Here is a 7,740-nt window from a genome sequence, read left to right as displayed (position 1 = left end):
GTTAAATTCCAGCACAGAAATATGGATAAGTTAAAATAAATCAAGAATAAATAATAAATTTCATGCCTCAAGTGAAAACCTGTGATTTCCAAACTGCAGCTCAGGACTACTAATGTCCCACCAATTCAATCAATAAAATCCAGTATTTACACCCATTTACATTTACCTTTCAAGTATTACATCATTCTGCATCAATTTTTGAACTGAGAAGCATAGGGTAGATAACAGGAAAACCACTACATTGTGTTGTGTAAGGAATAAGAGAGTGAAGTTACAAGACAGTCGTGTTTGGGAGAACTACCGAAATACTGTAATGGCAATGCAAGATCCCAGATGTTCCATTGAGGTCTGTGGAGAAGTGGCATTTGTGACCTGGCAAAGCTCAAGGGTCATGTGCTATTCCTTGGCTGATGGTAGTTACAGGAATGCATTAGGCGACAGATGATCTTTAAGCAAATATGAAGCTGTCAGTTATTGCACACTGTAGGCTCAAAGATCAAATGAATTAGCAGCAGAAAAACTGCAATTAGATTTTCTTTCAATTGAAATTAAACTTCTGGGAATCCTCACATTGGATGAATTACTAAACACATAGATGATTCTCAAGTGCACTGTTAGTCCACAAATCTATCCATAGCCCCGAGCTGTGAACTTTAGTCTCTGATCAGGCATATTTACAGATGGAAAATACCCATGATTACCTTGTAAACAAAGTTAGCAAGAACATAATTATGATTTGTTTATCTTCAAAATAAAAAGAAAACGAACAGTCTTCTGTGCATAAAAGAAATACTATCCATGCACATGTGATCCACTGCTTTATATTTTTTTTATTTATACCAAATAACATATTTTCCATTTTATTCATCCATTTTTGGTTTAGAGAAACAAGAAATACCTCAGAAGACATATTTCAAAAGCTGTAGTTAGGATTAGATGGTACAGATTCCAGCAATTTATTTTAAAAGTTCGATTTCACATTTTTTACTGCAAGGTTTTTTTTTAAAATATGCCTTTAAAGGGTTTAGAATAAAGTCAAATTCCATGATAGACACTGGTATTTTATTATCTGCTTAAATATCATTGACCTTAAAATAAATACTTGGCTTTGAATTCACTTTGCAATGTTGTTTAGGTTCATTTTTATGGAATTGGAAGCTGCTCGACTTATCTGACGTGTTACTCCAGGTCCCTACACTGGGTGGCAGCCACATCCATTGAATGGAGAAGTATTCTATTATCTTGAGACATCAGATAATGCATCTTTTTTCTAAATATAGGCTGAGATGCTGTTGGTTGCTTCTTTCCTGTAAAATTCTGAGACAGATAAACAACTATATAGATGCACTGAAAAGAACTTGCACTTGCAATGGAACAAATAAAAATGTTGCATTTTCCCAAAGTAAAAACTATTATATAAATTGTGGAATGTTTGATGGGTAAAATCTGATTTGCTCTTGACTCTGTAGGGGAGCACCTCAGCTCTCCTCAAACAGTTGGGACTCAAAAGAAACTTGACAGGATATCACTTTTAATAACCCTAATTGTTACTATGTACACAAATCTCATGGTTGCCTCATTTATCAAATATTTTAAAATCATTAATTACTTAATGAATCACACTGACTTTTGTTCTAATTCTTACACTTTTTCATCATTAACTATTTTTGATCATGTTAAATTGTTTCCTGCAGTTAAAAATGCAATTATCCAATTAAATTAAATTAGTTTTAAGAGAATAAACCAGAAATTTATTTATAAAAATTTTAATTGCCTGAAAATGTGAATTTGACAACAACTGGATTGGCAACCTAAATTGCATTTGTTTCACATGAAAAAAGATGAAAAAATATAGTGTCATATATATCTCAGCAAAGATGTAATTATCATGCAATTTAGTTGTTGGCACAAAATAAGCTCATTCTGCACTGACATTACAGCTGTAATATAAATGCAGTTTGAATGTACAGACAGGTCCTTACCAGACACTGAAGTAAAGCAATATGTGACTCCCTGGAAGAAGAATCCTCATTCTTCCTTGTTCTGGAATTAAACAGTGTTCAACTCTGAATTTACAAATTAAAAGTTTTAATTCGGACATTTTCAAAAATCCACACTAGTGATGTCAAAGTGGCTTCTTTGCTGGTCAGTATGCTGATGCCTTTAGTTTTCATTCAACTTTGATCAATGTTTGAAGTTTTGCATCCATGAGTCAAAGATTTTCAAATAATCAAAAACCGCACAAAAATCACTAAAAGGGGCACCAATCTGAAAGCAAATATAAAAGCGTAAACAATTGACACTTTATTTGTATTACAATATATTTATTATTGTTACATTTTAACCAGGAAGATTTTCCCAAGTTAATTGAAGTCCAATCTTCCATTAAGCCCTGTCCATCAACAGTTTCCCATATCAAAGCTCTGTGTCCAACTCAAAATCTATGTCTTGATATTTGGAACATTTGAGGAGTTAAGTTGTTCGAACAGCACTGATATATCCTTCAGTTACTCAGTTGATTTAAATCACTATTTGCATGGTAAAAGGGGATTTTGTATGATGTGTTTTTGAATACTGGATTTCACAAAATGTACAGGTGGGACAAGAGCACTTTTGCTTCAAAGGTTCCTTTAATTGTCAGGTAATAATACATTAAAATGTAATATACATGAAACACTTCAACTTTAGTGTGCATAAGGCAAATAAAGAGTTGCCATGAGTATTGCTTGGTGCCCCTAACAATAAGAGAAACCGAAGCAAAAGAGAGACCCTTCAGAGTTATTGAGTGGCCGTGGATTCACCTTCAGCACCCTCGCAGCCGCACTGACTTCAGTTCAAACCATTGGCAACTCAAGCTGAAGATCCAAAAAAAATCGGACACAATCTTTAGCACCCAGGGCCCTTTGGGAGCCCTTCTTGTCCTCAGTGCCTCCTCGATTCCCGGTTCAGATACCTGTTTCCCATGAGTCAATGTCCAGCACCTCCCTGTGTAGGTCCTTCAACTTTAATCTCAAGCATTGTGGTTCAGATCGCACTCAAAACATGAGTGCAAAATACATGTGATACTGAAAGGCAGCACTGCAGAAACCATTGCATCATTGGAAAGTGCTGTGCTATTCATGAAATATTAATTTGGCATCTTGTTATGTTTATATACACAGGCCATGATATTATTCAGAGTAGATCAGGGAGCATTGCTGGCTAATATGTATACTTCAGCACGGAATCATACATTTTAGTGTCAACAGTTTGGTGAAAAAATAAGACTTTTGTAGCCCTTGGGTCATTTTGGTGTCAACAGTTTGGCGCCGAATATTTTGGAATTGGTGGACATGGCATTTAATTTATTATATTTTTAATTAAATATAAAAAATATAAAATTATTAATTTATTATAATTTTAATTAGGGTTAGGGATAATTCTAACTCCTGTCTCCCCATGGTGACATCTTCACACTCCCCTCACCCTGCATAAAATCCACGCAAATGTTAGCGCCAAAACGTTCAGTGGCGGCAAAAATGTCTTGGACGCACTTCAGCAAACATCTAAAATTTATGGTCTGATCTTTTATATCATTGATTTTTGTGTAAACCTGATTTGTGGAAACTGGCTGGACATGTTCTACATTACAACATAGGCTGCACTCAAGGAGCACTTCATTGAAGTGCATTGGGATGAACCAGGTTTGAGAAAGATGCTATACAAATGCATGGTCTCTAGAACACTTAATATGAAAAGTCAGACAATGCGTGATGCTATAAATCAACATAAATTTTGAAGTGCAAGTAACTGGGAATCAAAATGATTCCTGCTTTTTCTGCACTTGGTTCCCTATGATGTTATTTTTTGCAACACACAACTTAATGCAAGTAGGTAAGAAACGGAATCAGGTCCAATTGGCATCATTTCCCTGCTCCACCATTCATGGTTTATTATGATGATAATGGATTTTTTTTCTCAGTGCCATGTTCCTGTACGATCTCCAAAAACTTGGTTCATCTCATTACTCAATTTTTTTTACATTCAAATGACTAATTCCATAACATCAAGTCATTCCCAACATGTTGGGGCTACTTTAAAAAAAATCTCCAAGAGAAATAAAGAAGATATGACATAATGGTTTCAATCTTATTTGAATCATTAAATCTGTAATCTGTATAGCACAGAAAACAAGCCATTCAGCCCTTCTGTGCCAAAACATCATACCCCTAGTCCCACTGACATGCACTCATTCCATTACCCTCCAGACATCTCCCATCCATGTATCTATCCAATTTATTTTTAAAACTTAAGAGTGAGCCCACATTTACCACACCAGATGGCAGCTTATTCCACACTCCCACCACTCTGAGTGAAGAAATTCCCTTTAATGTTGCCTCTAAACCTTTTCCCTTTCATGCTAAAGCCATGTCCTCCTGTATTTATCTCTCCTAATCTAAGTGGAAAGAGCCTTCGAGCATTTATTCAGTACATACCTCTCATAATTTTTGTAAACTACTATCAAATCTCCCCTTATTCTTCCACACTCCAAGGAATAAAGTCCTAACTTGTAATCTTTCCCTGTAACTCAACTCCTTAGTAAATCTTCTCTGCACTCTTTCAAATCTTGCTTATATCCTTCCTGTTTGTGAACAGAACTCCAAATTTGGCCTCTCCAATGTCATATAACAACCTCATCATAACATCCCAATAACATCCTGTACTCCATACTTGGCTTTATGTAGGCCGAGATGCCAAAAACTTACTTTACAACCCTGTCTACCTGTGATGCCACTTTCAGGGAATTATGTATCTGTATTCCCAGATCCCTTTGTTCCTCTGCACTCCTCAGTGCCCTACCATTGACTGTGTATATCCTACCTTGGTTTGTCCTTCCAAAATGCAACACCTCACACTTGTCCATTTTCTGTTCCATTTTTCCAGTTGGTTAAATTCCTCTGCAAGCTTTGAAAGCCTTCCTCATTGACAACAAAGCCTCCAATTGTAATGTCATCACAAGCTTGCTGATCCAGTTTACCACATTATCATCCAGATCATTGATATAGACAACAAACAACAATGGTCCCAGCACTGATCCTCGAGGCACATCACTAATCTATCAAGAAATTTAATTTTCCTAATCTTTAAACCCACTTACGAAAATCTGATTTGGAGCTCATCTCTATGCACAGTTTGTAAATGTGAACTTTACTCAAATACATAAGAGTACAATTAAATTATGTCTGCAGTAGGCAATAAGACAGAAGTTGCTCCTTTCTTGTTTGGTGTGTACCTTTATATTTTCCATAATGCACATACCTGCATAGCCTTCATGCCAAAAGAACCTAAACCAAGTCAAATAAATTTTCTCTACCAGTATATATAGCTCTCCTATCATATAGCAAATGCAATTAAAAACACCAGACCAAAAGAAAATCATTCTACTCACATATATTCAGACATCAAACCCTTACTATTTTTGCAGGAGTATATTTATAGGAGCCAAGGTTCATTATCTTATAGTTGACTAATTTCAAAGCAAACTATGTAATCAGCTACAGCTTTTTAACCAATTGCCCTCAATGATCCAGTTAAAAGCCATATCAGAGATACTGAATAACTTTTAGAATTTGGTCAGTAGGCAACTTTCAGCACAGCAGCTTATTTATTTTTTTTATCGTGAAAAGAATTAAACATTTACCTGGAAAGAAATGAAGAACTTTTGTCAGCAAGGTAAGGTCACTTCAAAGGCTAATTTTATGAAAAAAAAACCTCAAGATTAAAATAGGATGTCCTTGAAATGGAATGACTGCTTCAGCTCATTGCTCTCTTACCCAGGAGATGGCCCATGGCCCACTTCAGTTGTCCTCCACAGTTGGCAGCACAGGGAAAAAAACACACCACTTTTTCTGTGCTGTGTCAGGTCTAATCCAGGGTTATTGTGCCATAAGATGTGCAGAATGATCAAATAATACTTAAAATGAGGTGAGCACTGTTACATCGTACACAACCTTTTTTCAATCGCTTTGCAATGTCTGAGGTCTCAGATGCTTCCTTATTATGGATCCCAATAAGTTCATTTGAAAATTGAGCCCTCACACAAAGAATACGATCAGTTTACAATAAGAGTGCTTTCAAAATCTTTGCAATAAGTAATTATTCTTATGTATAAATCTTGGGTCTATTTGGTGACTACAGGCTGGAAGCATAAAAGATTAGAGAGACACATAAAAATGAACAGAAATTAATGTGATGCAGTTTTCCTATTTATGCTTTTTGAGCAGATGAACAGTGCCACAATATGCTAAACATTGGCAATACGACTGTGCAAAGGACTCGTCCCTTTAAATTCCGAACCAATGCCTTCTATTGAATCTAATTTATGATACATCTTTCATTTTTGCTTCTCCTGGTTGGTAATACTTGCAGGAAGTAACAAGATATTTAAACAAAAAGATGAAATAAAAATAGATCCTCTATATCTGGCTGTGCTTACAGAACAACTGGTAAAGAGTGAAAATGGGATTATGTCCATTCTTGGATGTGATCTAATTTATTGACTCTGCAAGTTATCCTTCATGGAACAGTTTGAAGGGAATAATACCAACATTATTTTGAATCTGAAGAATATTTTTAAAGCATGTTCTGCTTTCTTGGATGCTTTCAAATTCCCTCTATCATGATGCTATTTATTTTTGTTATGACCAAACTGTTAAATAATTCTCAATATACAAATGGTTAACAATGTGAAGTAGATGTAGTATATTTATTGTATCGCTAAACTGAGCTGAGGTACTTCATAATTTAATCAGCCTGCATTTTTTCTTACTGTTGAAGATGTATTGATGCTGGCATTTGGGGACATTTCTATGCATTCTGTATGAGCATTTGACTATAAAGTGAGTGAATATTCTGGATAAACATTAAGTCTGCTTCGTTAAATATGATCTAGCTATGTAAAAATGCTTGATAAAAAGTTTGTCACATTAGGTGTTCCTAATGTACTAATTCACAGAAATGAATAAATCTTACATGATGCTATTAATAATGACTATAGTTTTCTGACATCAAGCCCCAATTAACAATTAATAAACTCAAGCAAAAGCAGAAATGCTGGAAGAACTCACTTTAACTGGTTTCTCTTTCTAGTCACTGTTTGGTTAGCTGAGTTCTTCCAGCATTTCTGTTTTTGCTTCAGATTCCAGCATCTGCAATTTTATTTGCTTTTAATTAATAAACTTACATCACTAAATGTATACTTCTACCATGGTAAGCATGGGAAAAATTAAAAAAAGAGGACATTTGAACAGGTTACCTGTAACTGTGAAAACAATACTGCAATAGGGAAGTGCCATGGAAAGTATTAATCACCCAGACTGACCATAGTGCCGAAGGAAATATGCTTTTATAAATTGTTCACCTCTGGAAGGAAGTGTGAAAAGAATGCATATGCCACCAATAAGTAAAGTTCAAAAGCTCTAAATTTGTTGTCAGCACTGATGAGCAGCATTTTCAATGAATTTTTGATGTTATATTTTAAATCACATAAGAATTGTTCAGAATCACTTACAGGTTAGACTAGTTAGACATTTCCTTCTCCAAAACACATCAATTAACTAGTTTGGCTTTTGCCAAGATAGCTTTCATGTTTATATATCATCTTATTGCATTCAACTGAACACAACCTTGGATTGTTGGGTCATAACTTCTGCAATACCAAATCTTTGTTCACGATGACAGTGCAAAGGGTCTACTCTAAAG

At 35.2% G+C, this 7,740-nt stretch overlaps 1 protein-coding gene across 3 annotated transcripts in view; it reads right to left on the bottom strand.

The window, feature by feature from the left end:
* Positions 1-1,750: 1,750 nt before the first annotated feature.
* The window catches only part of dph6 (diphthamine biosynthesis 6), a 307,319-nt gene continuing 301,329 nt past the window's right edge, over positions 1,751-7,740 (bottom strand). For 2 of the 3 annotated variants that reach the window (XM_069916655.1, XM_069916654.1), the window contains exon 16: positions 1,751-2,268. The gene's annotated coding sequence lies outside the window, so the exon portion shown is untranslated. Of the gene's footprint in view, positions 2,269-7,294; positions 7,402-7,740 lie in introns of all 3 variants that reach the window. The other variant, XR_011351225.1, reaches the window with a different exon arrangement.

Source organism: Narcine bancroftii, chromosome 2 (genome assembly GCF_036971445.1).
Source record: "Narcine bancroftii isolate sNarBan1 chromosome 2, sNarBan1.hap1, whole genome shotgun sequence".
In the NCBI taxonomy this organism is placed as follows: domain Eukaryota; kingdom Metazoa; phylum Chordata; class Chondrichthyes; order Torpediniformes; family Narcinidae; genus Narcine; species Narcine bancroftii.
The sequence above is the reverse complement of the archived record's forward strand: the minus strand, read 5'-3'. Positions and strand labels throughout refer to the sequence as shown.